This window comes from Hevea brasiliensis, chromosome 8 (genome assembly GCF_030052815.1).
Source record: "Hevea brasiliensis isolate MT/VB/25A 57/8 chromosome 8, ASM3005281v1, whole genome shotgun sequence".
NCBI lineage: Eukaryota > Viridiplantae > Streptophyta > Magnoliopsida > Malpighiales > Euphorbiaceae > Hevea > Hevea brasiliensis.
Genome location: NC_079500.1, coordinates 93,647,832 through 93,660,296, shown reverse-complemented (window position 1 = coordinate 93,660,296; position 12,465 = coordinate 93,647,832). Strand labels below are relative to the sequence as shown.

Below are 12,465 nucleotides of genomic sequence, written 5' to 3'. Positions count from 1 at the left end.
ACTAAAAATTCAAATGTTGTTGATACCCAGAAAGTTGCTGAAAATTCTGCTGTTGTCCTTGTCTACCTTTCCAAGAGAAATTAGGGTGGTTTCTCCATGCTAAATCATAAGTTGTAGAAAATGGGTTACCATTTAGTCTTTGATTGTAGTTCCCCACATAATCCACTTGCTCACTTGAAAAGTCTTGACCAAATGTAGGAAAATCAGTTACACAGTTGACATTTGCACCTTCAACATCTACTAAATTACTTGAACCTCTAACTAAAGAATATACTTTCATGCTTAGCTTGTCCATCTTCCTTGTTAAAGCATCAAACTTAGCATTAATCATATTCATGGCATCAAGCTCAAACATACCAGCTAGTTTCTTGATCTCATCCCTCTCATAACTCTATTGGTAGTTGTTATAAGCAATTTTATCTAGAGCAGAAAAAGCTTCATCTTCAGATTTCTCCATAAGATTACGTCCAAAAGATACATCAATTGTACTTCTAATAGCTAGTGAAACTCCATTGTAAAAGTGTTGAACAAGCATCCACTTAGGAATCCTATGGTGTTGACATCTCCTTTGCAAATCCTTGTATCTCTCCCATGCTTCATACAAGCTCTCATCATCTCTAGGTTTGAAAGAAGTTAGCTCATTTCTTAGCTTAGCTATCTTGTTTGGTGGAAAATATTGGGCTAAAAATGCTTGAGAAAATGCATCCCATGTTATGACAGAATCCAGCGACAAAGAACGCAACCACTCTCTAGCTCAGTCCTGCAAAGAGAAAGGGAATAATCTGAGTTGAATTGCATCATCAGAAACTCTATTTATCTTCAACATATCACTGATCTCAAGAAAGTATGCTAGATGCACATGTGGACTTTCACTTGGACTTCCCCCAAATTGTGATTGTTGTACTATCTGACTGTAACACCCCTTACCCGTCTACAGAATAGCCGAGCAAGGCGTGCTACACAGCGTGCCGGAGCACCTAGTCTGTGAATATCACATTTTCTAAACTCAATTTGATTTTAAGAAGTGTTTATGTGCTATTTATAGCATATTAGTTCTATTATCACACTTTAATAAAGTCAGTGTTTTAAAATAGTAATAAAAATTTGGCAAGGTGCCGTCTGTATTTTGGACAAACTATCCTTCCAACCTGTTGAAAACAGTTCAATATGATAATATCAAAATCTCAAATATTTCACAGTCTCTATTTCTCAGTAAAGTCAATAGACTTTTACAGTCATTAAATAGTTCCATAACACAGTCCATAATAATTTAAATATTTACAGAAAATCTCCATGTTATTTAATATGTACAAAATATTACAAACTTTAGAGCTTTCATAACATTATTAAATACAGGGCTGAATTTCAAATATACAATAAAAGTACAAAATACAAAATATCCTAAGTCCTACCATGTATGTAATGCAGTACAGATGACTCTGGAATCCTGTGCAGATCTGATGTCTCACCCGGTAGTAGGCCTGCTGGGCTCCCCAGCTGTGTCTCCAATACCTACGCGTTACAAAAGCAACGCGCTAAGCAATTTTGCTTAGTAGTGCCAAATATAAAGAAGTATACACTAAAATAAAGTAAATAAAGTGTTTACGAATTTTTGGTGGTACTGTATGTCAGTAGACTGGATTTATGTATTTGAATTTTTAATAGTACTTGAATTACTGCCCGTGTAGCCTATATACTGACCAGACTGGATAAACGGATATACTGGCACTGGGTACCTAGTACCTCGAGCCGTCACACCATCGGTCACAAAGTGTCTCCCGGTGTGCAAGTAGTGTGGCTAAGAAGCTATATAGTCAATCTGGCGATAAGCCAAGAATAAATACACAATACGTATAGCCGTAGGCTATTAAAGTCACAGTGCGGCATAATAAGCCGTAAAAACACAGTATGGCATAAAGCCATTTACAGAACAGCTGTCAGAATCCTATTGGCATGCCAACCTATCCATACTAGTCAACTAGGCAAACTAGGGAACATTATAAATTAATTGTTTAATTCTTCAATCTTTGGAGTTTACTAACTATTGTATAATTCACAAGTCAATGCATATGTTGACCTTTTTAGGTAATATGGACAAGTTGTTTCTAGCATCAATATGTCACAATTTATATCTCAATATGCTGCCAATATAGTGCAATTTACCATTTTTACAAGTTGGCATTCATTGCCAAAATGCTTCAAGCATCATTGTATGCAAAATGTCAAATTCTAAATTTTTGTGTGCTAGATTGGTCTAGCTTAAAGTCCTATTTCCCTTGGTTTTTAGCTTCTGGTCAAAGAAGCAAAATTGTAGATCTATGTCTTATTGCACGCAGGGCAAAATTTCAGGTCATTCCGAGTTGTGTAGACCAAGATATGGTCAATTTGCTAAAGCTGGACAGATTGCACTTTTAGTGCACAATTTGGTCAATTTTTAGGTCACTTTTGGTTCGGCAGTTTTTGTGGCCGAACTTGTGCAAGCCATTTGACTTGGTTCTGGTCATTTATGGGCTTTGGTGTCTTCATAAGACTTGTAGATATAGGTCTTAACTATTCATGGTCAAAATTTCAGGTCAATTGGACCTGTTTTGAGTGAGTTATGGCCTAAACACTAACTACTGCCCAAATGGTCAGTTTTCAGGCCTTAAATGCACTAATCCGGATTTGGTCACTTTTTAAGGTCAGTTTCTAGGCAGAATTTTGGCAACATTTCTACATGAAAGTTGGCCTATTTGGTGTCTAGTTTCACCCCATATTGGCCTCATACCAATTGGGTTCATAATTTGGCACTTATGGCCTCATTTAGGTGCTGCCTTCAATAAACAACCTGCACAAAGCTCATACACTCCCAATTTAATGTTCCTTCTCCTCCTCATTACTACAATATTCAATCAACAACACTTCTATACATATATTGTACACAATTTCAGCAACAATTCTGGGCAGAATGTTCAAGTGCTCAATACACACAATCCATCATTTAGTTCAACATTCATTTCCACCAAAATTTAACATACTTCAATTTTAATATTATACATATATTTCAACATATTCATACTTCAATATCACTTACACTTACTGCCTACAATTTAACATTAACATATATCATTAATAACCACATGTTCACACACAAATTCATGTTATTAGGGGCTGCCAAACTTGGCAGTTTGCTCAAGGCATCAAAGTTTCATTTCACACCCTTAATTCAAACACTACATGCATATACTTAGATACAAACTTACTACAACTTTCATTTGAATTAATCAACCTTCATTTCTATTCATTAGAAGTAAAAATAACTCAAGCTCAACAAGGGTTCATAGCTGCCAAAAATGGACAAATTCATTTCTCACTATTTCTTTCATTTCTCTTCACCAAAACACTCAACTCAACCTAAACACAAGCTTTACCAAAGCAAGGGAGAGGCTTTGGACACTTACAACTTTTGATGCTTATCAAAACTTCACCAAATCTGGTTTTTCTTGTTGCCAATTTCTTCCCCAAGGTGAGTAGGCAAGCTTTAATGAAGGAAAGAAGTGGAAAGGATGGCTTGATCATGCACCCATGGAGGTTGCATGTGGGGTGGCCATGGTGACTTCCATGGAGGAATTCATTTCGGCAAAGTAAAATGGGCTGATGAAGAAGATGATGGTGAGTGCTATCTGCTGTCCCAAGGCTGTGATAAGGATCCCAATATTCAAGTTAGTGGAGCACTAACTTGGATTTTAATGTTAATTATTCAAAGTTTCATAAATTGGATTTTATCCCCCATTTCTTTCACTATTCTTATAATGTATCACAATTTAATTTTTCATGACATTTTCTAAGTGTAATATCATTTATTTTTAATGGACATTGAGGTCAAAAGGCAACACTATGTGTCAAATGACCAAAATACCCCACTTCGGGTTACATTCCCGATTTTTCGGTAACACCGATTTTTGTCTATTTCTCGATTTTTCGTTTTTCTTTGTACTAATTTATTAATTTTTCTTTGATATTTCTAGTGTCAATTACATTTCAATAAACCTTTATCTATGTCTCAAAATTAAATTCGGAGGGTTCCCTGCGGTCCTGGGGTCGACAACCGCCTTCCCGGTGCCGTCACCCATCGCTGTGGTGCCGGCTCGTTTAACTTAGCATCATTTTCTCTCTTTCATTTTTGTTTGATTTTTCTTGTATTTTCTTTTTATTTATTTCATCATTATATGTCTGTTCACTATCACCGAAGTGTAGTTCCAGACATCCTGACTTGCCTGGACTGTTATTTGACTGCTGGAGCAATAGAACGTACAGAACACGTATAGGGAGGATGTTACACTGACAGAGTGCAAGCTTCGATTCAAAATTATTAGCTTCTACTCTTGATTTTGTGATACTTGGCATGAAATCCCCAATGTTAGGATAGACATGATCCTTCATAGAACGATTGTTATTGTTGTTATTAGCCATTTCTTCTTGTGGTTGCTCTTGTTCTTGTGCTCTTTATTGTTGTTACTGAGCTCTAAATTCAGTTTTTCTCCTCTTAGCTTCTGCTCTTAAAGCTCTTGCTGTCTTTTCTATTTCTAGATCAAAGAATAAATTGATTTCTTTACTTTTTGTCCTTCTTATAAAATAAAAGTACCTGAAAAACAAAATAAACAAATCCTCAAAATAAAATGGTAAAAGAAATTAAAAATAAAATACCCAAACTAACCAAACAAACAATCGTTCAATATCAAACAAAGATTAAATCCCTGGCAATGGTGCCAAAAACTTGATGCTTGAGTCAGCAGGTATACGAAGCGTATCAAGCAATAAAGTAATAAGTCAAGTATCATTCCTACGAGGATTTGCCGTTTGAGTACCGAACTATGAATGAAGCGATTATTTGGGCTAATGATCAATGAAAGTAAGATGTAAATGTAAATAAACAAGGTAAAATTGATAAATCTAAATAAAATAAGTAAAGAGTAAGCAAATAAATTCTAAATCTAGATGCAATAAAACTAAATTAATAATGGGTAATTGAAATTAAATGCTAATTAATAGTCAAATGATTCCAGAGTTAAGGGTTCATACATAAATTAGTTGAGATTTGTCTTAATTTTTCCAATTTTAAGAGAAAATAGAGTTTGAAAGTGATTGATCCTAGATTCCTTTAATATCTTTTTCAATCAAATTAAAGTATATTTTAAGAAAATGAAACCTACTTTCGTACGATATTTGATTAACTTAAAACTCATTAAGTTTTGTAACTAATCAATAAATCCTCTTTAAACCCTAGTTTATTTTTAAATCTAGGTGATTTTAAGTTCTAATCCTTGATTATCTATCAATAATCTTCACCTTTCGGTCCTTCAATTAAAGATTTACACAATACCCAATGGGTACCAACATTAAGCAAGTAAATTAGGCACACAAGGAAAGAATCAAAACTCATACTTATATAAAATATGAAAATAACCAGTCCAAATCCATAAATTAATTTAAAACACATTTCTCAACTCTAAAATCCAAAGATTCTGCTCACTCATGTTGGTATTTACAAGAGAAATTGATACAAAAGTAAAGAAAAACATAATAAGAGGACTGAAAATAGAAAAACTCAAGTAAAAGAACCTAAAACTCTGAGTCCTGGAGCTTCCAGAAATGGCGGCAGCAGCTCTTTTTCTTCAGAATTAATGGCATCCTCCTCCCTTTATTTTTTTATGATTTTCTTTCCTTTCTTTCTTGTTGTTACTTCTTGTAGCAAAAACTCAAAAATGATACTTTTATATGGTCTCAAAAGTTACCCTAAAAATGGATAAGAGCTAAGAAGTGGATAGGAAATGAGGTATAAAAATGTCCAAGTCAGCAAATTTTTCCACGTTTTGGGTAGTCTGCTTAGGGTATTGCTTACCCTAAGCAACATCTTCAGCAAATTTCAGTCTTTGTATGCCCTGTCTACTTAAGGTTAAGCATACCCTTAGCAAATCAAGTAGATTTGTATTAAAATGAGTTTTTTACTCATGCTTCAGTTCCAGCTTGGCCTAAGTTGCACCTTAAGCACTGCCGCTTACCCTAAGTAGGATCTCAAACAAGATCCCAGGCAAATCTAGGCAGATCTGGAGAATAAAACTCTGAATATGTTGGAATTAAGTGACGCTTGACCTGCAACTTACCCCAGGCTCTAGGTTAAGCAGAATAACATACCCTAAGCAATATCATAAGCAAGATCTCAAGCAAATTTTAGCCAACTTAATTTTCTAAGGCTTGATTTCTTTAACTTTTCTCCATGCTCAAAGGGCTCCAAATTTCCTCAGATCACCTCCTAACGCATTCATTGACCTTCAATTTACCACAAAACCTATTAAAAACAATAAAGTTACAAAAAAAATCAAATATAAAGTAACTAAAGTTAATCGATAATTTAAAATAAAGCTGAAAACATAAAATATACTAAAATCTAAGGGTAAAATAGATGCAAAACTATCCTAAAATGCTTATATAAAATGAGTGCAACATTTAGTACTAGGTTTCTAGAGGAGATAAGGGAAGGTATGGTTAATTTGTTGAAGCCAAAAACTAGAAATAAGAGGTGACAGTTACAAGGGCAATTATGTTCTCCTCTTTCATTCAATACAACACTCATGGTGAAAAGAAAGGCAGTACAAGATCATCAAGGTAAGCAAATTAATTTGGCTTTCTTTCTATGTGTTGGATGGTTGAAAATTTTAGCTAGAAATTGATTTTTTTTTTAACCGGAATTATTGGGTTTTAGGTCACTACTCACCTCTGCAATTCTTCCCTTATTTCTTTCTTTTCATAAATTGATTTGCTATGAGAAAGAGAGACAACTAAGTTTCTACTATGGTGAGAGATTACTGTGGGAGGGAGAAACGGGTAGAGATTGAGAGAATGATCCAAAACTTTTTTGGGTGGATCTCCATCTAGTTGATACATGCATTTTGTATAGCCATTTAGGTTAGATTTCATGGCCATTTCATTTATTTATTAGTCACTTTTAGCTAATTTTATTAGTTATTTAGATAATTTTCCATAATTATCAATTTTTGAGTTAATTTGTAATTTTTTTTTGTAGGTGAAAATGGTATTTTTGAGAGACTAAAAAGTAATTGTGCCAGTGAGCAGTGATTCTCAGATCCAAAATTATCAAAATAAAGCTTGAAAGTTGAAGAATGCAAAGTGGCCGAAATGTGCATAACCTACTGCATAAGTTATGCAGTTCTGCACAGGGAGAAGAAGCAATTTTCCAAACCTGCCAAAACCTGCAAAAGTTACTGCATGACTTAGGCAGATTCACTCCTTGCTTATGCAGCTTCACTGAAACTTGCATAACTTGCCCCATAACTTATGCAGTCTCATGCCCTACTTATGCAGTTTCACGGAGGGAACAACTGCTTGGCCGAAACCTGCATAACTTATGCAGTCTCACGCCTCACTTATGCAACATCACGGAAAGCACTTGGAATCATCAAATTTGCTCAGAATCTGCATAGGAAGCTTACATAACTTGTGCAAGTCTTCATAATGAACTGGCAGAAGAATTTTTACTCATGAATCCCTTCCTCAAACACACCATTTTTAGGGTTATTTGTCAGAAAGTATAAATAGTGCCCTTACCTCATTTTTGGGGAATAAGAAGAAAGAACAAGAAAGCAGGAGAGGAGAGAAAACGTCAGAAAATAGAGCAAGGGGGCGTCACTTCCCTTTTCTGGATCAGATTTGGATTCTTTTTCTTTCCTTCACCATTTTCTACCTTTCTTGTATTGGGTTTCTTAGTTCTTAGTATATTTTCAAGTTTTATTTCCATATTCACTTAGAATTTCTTGTGTTAAACATGGATTGTGAGTAGTTTTTATAGATTCTGGAGTTGGGGATGTAATATTTGAGTTATTTTTTTGGATTTGAACTGGGTTAATCCCAATTTAATGAATTTATGAGGTTTAATCCATTTCTTGTGTGCTTATTCACATGCTTAATGAAGGGCCCCATTAAGTTATGTTCTTAATCTTTGGTTGAAGCACCGAAAGGAAAAGACCAAATAATAGATAATCAAGAAATTAGACTTAATTAGTTTAGATCTAGAAATAGACTAAGGATTAAGAGGGATTAATAGATCGATTAAGGAACCTAATGGGTCTTAATTGATTTTAACTCCACGAAAGTAGAATTAAGTTAATTAAGGCACTCTTCGTCTCACTCGAAAGAGATTTCAAAGGATTTTAGAATTGGTCTCCTTTAAACCCATAAATTTTATAGATTGGGCTAGCTAGGAAAATCCCAAATTGACTTGAATATGAACCCTTAACTCCAGAATCGTCTTTTATCAATTATTGCTTGGAAATTTACTTTTGAGTGTTTAGTTTAATCTCATTTTATTAATTTTCATTATTAATATTATCAATTTCTTTATTTTGCGAATTATTAAATTAGTCATTGTTCGAATTTAGTTTTGCATTTTTATACCTTATGCTCTAAATTCTCAAATTTCTTTTATTTGTTTGATTAAAATACAATTTTTACATAGTTTATTTTACATTAAAAATTCAATTGAAAACCCAACTCTCCATGGGAACGATATCTTTTTCTATACTATTTGAATGACTTGTGCACTTGCGGTTGGGACACATCAAGTTTTTGGCGCCGTTGCCGGAGAGTTGTTTGTTTAAGATTGAATTCTTGATTATTTTAGTTGTTTATAGTTTTTTATCTTTGTTATCTTTTCAATTTGTGTTTGTTTATTCTTTTTTTAGGTACTCTTAATCTTTTATGAGAAGAGCTAGAAGCACAAGTGACACATCCTTATTATTTAATTCTAAAATTGAGAAGTTTTATAGAGCCAACAACAAAGAAACCAGAAAAAGGAAAGAAGCTTTGAGAGCAACTGAAATTAAAGCAGAAATGGCTGAAGAAAGAATTAGAATTAGTGGTGGTAATGCTGAAAATGATCAAAACAATGAAAATGCAACTCATGGTGAAGAAGTTATAAATGCTAATGTGCCTAGGGGAAGTATGATGGATCATGCATTTCCTCATTTTGATAACTTGAGAGAGAGTATAGCAAGTCCAAGAATTGATGCAAATAGCTATAAGATGGATTTTGGAATACTATAAATGATTCAAAATTCTCAATTCAGAGGTCATCCTTCAGAAAATCCTCATACTCATTTTAAGAAGTTTGTTATGATCTGTGACATGCAAAAGCAACCAAGAGTGTCTGATGAAGCAGCAAGGTTAAAATTGTTTCCATTCTCTTTGAAAGATAGAGCATTGGATTGGCTTGATTCTTTACCTCACAACTCAATTACAAATTGGGAGTAGCTCACTGATGCATTTCTTGCCTAATACTTTCCACCTGGAAAAACTCAAGAGTTGAAGAATCAAATGATTGCTTTTAGACCAAGAGAAGATGAGACTCTTTATGAGTCATGGATGAGATGGAAGGAATTGGAGAGACAATGTCCACATCATGCCATTCCTAAATGGATGATTAACCAGAATTTTTACACAAATGTCACTCCTGCTATCAGAGGAATCATTGATGCTCAAACTGGAGGGGAATTCATCATTAAGCATGAAGATGAAACTTATGAGTTGTTAGAGAAAATAGGAAAGAACACTAATCTATGGAGTAGTCCAAGAGGGTCAACTCCAACTCAAAAGAGGCAAGTTGCTGGAATGTATGAGCTTGATCCATTCAACATGATCAATGCTAAATTTGATGCACTCACTAATGTCCTTGTTAAGAAAATGGAGAATTTAAGTATGCTAGTCAGTTTATCATCATGTTCTGGAAGTTCTCAACAAGTTGCTTATGCAAAAGGAACGATGAGTTGTAGAGTAGATTATCCTTCATATGCTTGGAGGAATCATCCCAATTTTTCATGGGGGAATCAGCAAAATCAAGCTTCAACTTAGAACTTTCCACCACAACAACAAGGGCATCAATACCAACAGCTTAGGCAACCACCACTTGGTTTTCAACAAAGGAATGCAAATCCTGCACCTCTATCAAAACAACAAGAACAAGGCTCTACAACCGAAGCTTTGTTACAACAAATTCTTACCAATCAAATTAAGCATGATGAGGAGATGAGAGAGATGAAAGCAAGGCTGGAATAGATGCAAACATACAATAGGATGCTAGAAAATCAAATTGCACAACAAGTAAGCTCCTCAAGTACCAAATCAATGGGAAGACTTCCTAGTCAGATAGAAAATCCAAGGGAGCAATGTCATGCCATCAAACTGAGGAGTGGTAAAATAGTGCATAATGAGAAGAGTGAAAAAGTTGAGAAGTGAGAAAATGAGGAAGATGTTGAGGGAGATGAAAAACAAGTGTCACACCCCGGCTTAGTGGGCCCCAGCTCAAGCCCCTCTAGTGAGCCTTCTTGCCGGTGCCCTTCAGAGGCCGGGCAGCTCAAATCGATCTTGTCGCTTTGGTGGAGTTAATCCCTTGGCCCTGCAGAGCTAGGATTCGAACCCATATCACCTCACGGTTTTACTCGCCTCTTACCAATTGAGCTGCTGCAGCTCAATTGGTAAGAGGCGAGTAAAACCGTGAGGTGATATGGGTTCGAATCCTAGCTCTGCAGGGCCAAGGGATTAACTCCACCAAAGCGACAAGATCGATCTGTTGAGCTGCCTCTAGAAGGGTACGCTGGCAAGAAGGCTCACTAGAGGGGCTTGAGCTGGGGCCCACTAAGCCGGGGTGTGACAACAAGAGAGTGAAAAAGTTGAGAAGTGAGAAAATGAGGAAGATGTTGAGGGAGATGAAAAACAAGAGAGTGAAAAAGAGAGTGCAAGAAAAGGTGAAGAGGAGGTTGAAGAGAAAGAAGAGAAATATGTACCTCCAGAGCCTTGCAAGCCACAGCTTCCCTTTCCACAGAGATTTCAAAAAGCCAAGCTTGATAAGCAATTTGGGAAGTTCTTAGAGGTTTTGAAGAAGCTATATATAAATGTGCCTTTTATTGATGCTCTTTCCCAAATGCCTTCTTATGCTAAGTTTCTGAAAGAAATTCTTTCAAATAAGAGGAGACTTGAAGATTATGAAACTGTAGCCTTAACTGAGGAATGCAGTGCTATCCTCTAAAGGAAACTTCCTCTAAAGCTCAAGGATCCAAGGAGTTTTTCAATTCCATGCCACATTCGGGAATCATGTTTTATAAAAGCTTTATGTGATCTAGGGGCTAGTGTAAGCCTTATGCCCCTCTCCATCTATGATAAGCTCAGTATGGCAGATTTTAAGCCAACCCATATTTCTCTTTAGTTGGCAGACAAATCAATTAAGTATCCAGAAGGGATTTTGGAGAATGTACCATTGAAGGTTGGAAAATTCTACATCTCAGTTGACTTTGTCAATTTGGACATGGAAGAGGATTCTCATATACCAATCATTTTGGGGAGGCCTTTCCTAGCTACAGCTGGTGCTTTGATTGACGTGAAAGGTGAAAAGCTTACTCTCAGAGTCAAAGAGGATCATTTAGTCTTCAACATAGGCAATGATAAGAAAAAGCAACATGAAGATGTAGACTCTTGTTTGAGAATTGATATAGTTAATGAGTTAGTAAAAGAGCACTTTAGAAAGAGCTATCCAAAGGCTTCTCTTAAAAGTTGTCTTGTCCATAAAGGGAGTATCAAGGATGAAAATCCAAAAGTGGCTGCATTTGCATAACATTTGAAGAGTAATCCACCTTGTCTTATGGCATTAATCTTTCAAGTTGAGCAAGTGGAGAAAAGTGAAGTCAAGCAACCATCTCTCAAAGGAAAAGATGCACCAAAGGTTGTCAAGAAAGAAATGGTTGGATTTTTAGACAAAGCAACAAGGATCTTCTCATGTGATGGAAAGAAAATGAAGTATAGATTCATTGAAGCACCTATTGGAAATAGAGGCAATAAATTCCAATTCCAGCCACCATGAAACATGATAAGGGTCAAGCTAAGGACCATAAATTAGTGCTCTTGGGAGGCACCCTAAGTTTCTTTATTCTGTTTTTATTAAGTTTATTCTATTTGTATTATTTTTGTTTTGTTTTAAATATCCCTCAAATTCAATTTTGACACTGTTGAATTTTTCCTTTTGCAAATGCATTTTGAAGGACTAGAGGCTATTGCACTGTTGGGAAGTTATTCTTACTTGAAATTTTGATTATCTACTTCCCAAAATTGATTTTTTTTTTAATTGCCTTTTTTGTATATTCTTTTGGCTTGTGGAAAGAAGTTTTTGTGTGCTGATTCTGTAGCATATGCTGTCAACTATCTGTTTATTCTTATTAGCTGAGGTTAGGTGTACTATTTTCTATGTGTTTTTAATGTTAATATTATGGTGAGTGGTTCATTTTTGTGGTTGTGAGCTCAATTGGGTTGTGTCATTCAATTTTATGATGCTGCATTTAATTGAAAAAAAAAAAAAAACTAAGCATGCATGATTTGCTTTTGTGGATAAATGCAACTTTCTTATTGTAGTGCAGTGGTGTTGGT

The 12,465-nt window shown here is 35.3% G+C and overlaps 2 non-coding genes across 2 annotated transcripts; one reads left to right on the top strand and one right to left on the bottom strand.

Annotated features, from left to right (window-relative positions):
• The first annotated feature begins 545 nt into the window (after positions 1–545).
• Positions 546–652, top strand: LOC131182765 (small nucleolar RNA R71). The gene has a single exon (XR_009151025.1). It is a non-coding gene; the product is annotated as a small nucleolar RNA R71 (small nucleolar RNA).
• An 8,701-nt stretch (positions 653–9,353) lies between these two features.
• On the bottom strand, positions 9,354–9,461 carry LOC131182724 (small nucleolar RNA R71). Its single transcript, XR_009150985.1, has one exon. It is a non-coding gene; the product is annotated as a small nucleolar RNA R71 (small nucleolar RNA).
• Between the last annotated feature and the right edge of the window lie 3,004 nt (positions 9,462–12,465).